A 3,841-nucleotide genomic window follows, 5' to 3' on the forward strand; every position below is an offset into this window, starting at 1 on the left:
GCTTTGTGGGAGGATCTTTCCTTTGAGGAATATGTCATGGGGGAAGAAAAATTCAATGAAAAGGGCGCAGGATTTTCTAGCATTACTATAAAAAAAACAATGAAAAAATAAACATGAAAACATTTTTTCAAATGAAAGTAAGGAATAGCATTGAAATTTAAAACGAACAGAGATTATTACGCATATGAGGGGTTCTAAAAATACTTTAGCATACAGAGCGAGGTATTTAGGAGGAGATAAATACCTCGCTCTTTATGCAAAAATATTTTTAGTGATTTCAACTATTTATTCTACGGCCTTTTTTATTCAGGGGTCATTCTTAAAGAATTGGGACAAAACGTACGATTTAGTGTAAAGAGCGAGGTATTAACGAGGGTACAAACCCCCTCGTACAAATAATAAAAATATAAGAATATAAAAGTTTGTTACGTAAGTTAATTCTTAAGTTATGTATATTTTTTGCTAATAAAAACGTTCGTTGAATATTAAAAGTTCTAGTAGCCTTTTTAAGTAACCGAAAAATTGGAGGGCAGCTAGGCCTCCTTCCCCACCCCTTATTTCTCAAAATCGTCTGATCAAAACTAAGAGAAAGCCATTTAGCCAAAAAAAAAATTAATATACTAATTTCATTTCAATAATTTATGTGCGGAGAGCCAAAATCAAACATGCATTAATTCAAAAACGTTCAGAAATTAAATAAAAAAAAACTAGTTTTTTTAACTGAAAGTAAGGAGCGACATTAGAACTTAAAACGAACAGAAATTACTCCGTATATGAAATGGGTTGTCCCCTCCGCAGTCCCACGCTCTTTACGCTAAAGTTTTTAATTGTTTTAAAAAGTAGAATTGTGGCAAAGAGTCAAACTTTAGCGTAAAGAGCGTGGGACTGCGGAGGGGACAACCCATTTCATATACGGAGTAATTTCTGTTCGTTTTAAGTTCTAATGTCGCTCCTTACTTTCAGTTAAAAAAACTAGTTTTTTTTTATTTAATTGAATCAAAAAACCAGCTAGACAAATGTAAGAAAATTCACTAATTAGATTGGATAAGTATTATTTGCTTTCCAATTGGTTTTGCCTGTCTGCAACCTGGATTTTCATTAGATATGCGGACAGGTTGTCTTAAATTAGAATGGGCGAAAACATTGATTATGTTTTTTAATATTAAGTTATTGTAATTGGGCTTAAGGAAATATCTCCTGTGTTTCTATAGAAAAATTACTGTTTATATATTTTTTTTCTCAATTGCCTCTTTAAAAGATTGTGGTAGGCCATTTACAGTAGATATTAAAGTTGCCTCTTCAAAAAAAACTAGATGATCAGAATTTTCAAAGATATGGAGGGCCAAAGCAGAATCAATGTTGTCATTTTTTTTCAAATCTCAAACTTGTGTATCAAAATTTTGTGTTCATGCAATCGCTCCCCCAGTTGTTGATTTGTCCTCCAATGTAAAATTTCCCACATCAACATGGGACTCTGTAGACACCACTACCCAGTATTGGGTCAGTTTTATCCTTTCCCGAGTTGAAAAAATGCTCGTCTTTTTGTTCAGTTTCCAGTTTGTCGCTGAGTTTCAAGATGTATGGTAATGTGGTGAAAGTTTTGTTTAAATTGCCGGAGTAACTGAAACAAGGGGGACGGGTTCCCTAGTTTCCTGTTTTATATTTTTTTAATCGTCTATATATGATATTTTCAATAAGGTTGATCGGGTAGCCATTACAGAGTAGAGTATCTTTAACATAACTGTTTTGCGAGAGCAACACTTTGGTTTTATCTTTGTTTGTTTTTTTTTTTGGTTCAGCTTATTCCTAGAAAGTGGTAAGGGTCTAACCTCTGCAGTTTTTGCGGAAAGTTTGGACCTTAGGCTGGATTGATGAATATGACTTGAATATGAGCTCTTGCCTGGGGCCAAAAAGGATGGTTTTTGCTTGTCCTTGAGCCAGAGCCAATAGTGTGCGTGAAATATGAAGTCGAGTTTTGTAGCCATGTCAGAGAGAACTATCTGAAGTTATGCAATCAAGCTTTCGTTTCATCAAACCATGTTTCTGCTTTCGAGTGGAAAGCTCCGTTCTAGCAGGCAAGCAGCTAGGCACCAGTTTCAAATTGATGATGGACTATAATCTGTAAGTGTTAAATGTATGCGGCAGTTATCCGCCCCACAGACAATATAACTTCTTTCAGTTATGAATAGAAAAATCTACTGAAACAAAAAAATGGCATTTTCCCACAGGTCCGAAAGTGCTGCCATCTATTGTTTCTACCCATTTCTGTTTGTGATTTCAGCTGAGTTTATTTTTTGATTTTTCACTCTTGGGATTGCAGTAGAGAAATGGTATCTGATGTGCTTCTTACAATTTAAAAGTTCTCTCATTGCTAAAGACATTAGAGTTTATCCTTTGCTCCTTTCTAAGTGATAACGTTAGAAACTTGGCCTACGGCAAAAAAGTCGACTTTTGAAGTAAGACAGATAGATTTTGTTTTTTCGACGTCAGTTGATGGCTCTTGATCAGTTGATCAAAATATATGTCATCCTTTTTTTAGTAGAAAAATTCCTTTATGAGATATACCAGTTTGAAAGTTTAAAGGGGTTGACAACTTCAGTAGTAAGATACACAGTGAAACCAAAAATAGGCCTATATCAATTGTGAGACATCTTGGGGAGTTTTAAGCAACAGTCGGCTGTTAGCAAATAATCATCTTTGGCAATGAGGGGTTCGCAACTTTTTCTAGTTTGTGTGCCTATTATTTGTTTCAGGTGTATTTGATGGTAAGACCAATTTGGTTTCAGTGGTAAGACATGTAGGTAACCTGTTTATTTTAAGATCCTCACAGATTAACAACTTCAGCGTTTGATCGAAGCGAGGAAATAAAACCAAAGCGTTGCTCTCTCAACACCTAACTCGGTGAAGTCGAACAAACGTTGCCGCAACACCTCACGTTGCCCATGCAACATAGATCTAGTTTAATTCTGACCTTAAATGATTACGTGAACATACTTTTAGAACTTCATCGACTAAAGAGATTATTACCCCTCTTTTTAAAGAAGGAGGATGATTTGACGAGAAATGTAGATACAGATAATTATGGGTCAGTTTTTTATATATAGAAAATTCAAGACAGTGAGTTTTTTTTTATCATTAATAGATCCATGATAGGGAGCTTTCCTAGATCTTATAGTTCTATTGTGGACTGAAGATTCAAATCAAAAGTATTCAAATGTGCCAAAAAATCTTTTAAACAGTCCTTTCAATGTTCCCAAACAGACAGAATGTCATCAACTAAATGAAACCAGAGACAGTGTTTCAAGGGAAAACTAATTAAACCAGATCGTTTTATGAAATCCATATCAAATTTACCCCATAAGGAGACTAAACAGTGCCCATCGGTAGACCCATGATCGGAAGGAAAATTTATTCTCGGAACTTAAAATACAAAGAGAACTTGTTGCAAAGACAAAAAAGCGTCATTATTATATCAATTTCCAAGGTTTTATAATCTGAACAGGCTGAATTTTCTTTGTGAGGCCTTTTCACATTTTTTGATATTGCATATCCAGGTTTTCTGATACGTTGAATCTAATGGTGTGTTTTTTGTTAAGATTCTATCACTTTTAAAGAGTGTTTCCTCCTATTTTCTAAAATAAGGAAAATGTTCTCAGGCTCGTAACTTTTGGTGGGTAAAGTTAGACTTGATGAAACCTATATATTCAAAATCAGCATTAAAATGTGATACTTTTGATGTAAACTATTGGTATCAAAATTATTATTTTTTAGAGAGTTTCGGTTACTTTTGTGCTGGGCCGCTCCTTACTACAGTTCGTTCCCATCAACTGTATGACAATTG

The sequence above is a fragment of the Artemia franciscana genome, chromosome 2 (genome assembly GCF_032884065.1).
Source record: "Artemia franciscana chromosome 2, ASM3288406v1, whole genome shotgun sequence".
Taxonomy (NCBI): domain Eukaryota; kingdom Metazoa; phylum Arthropoda; class Branchiopoda; order Anostraca; family Artemiidae; genus Artemia; species Artemia franciscana.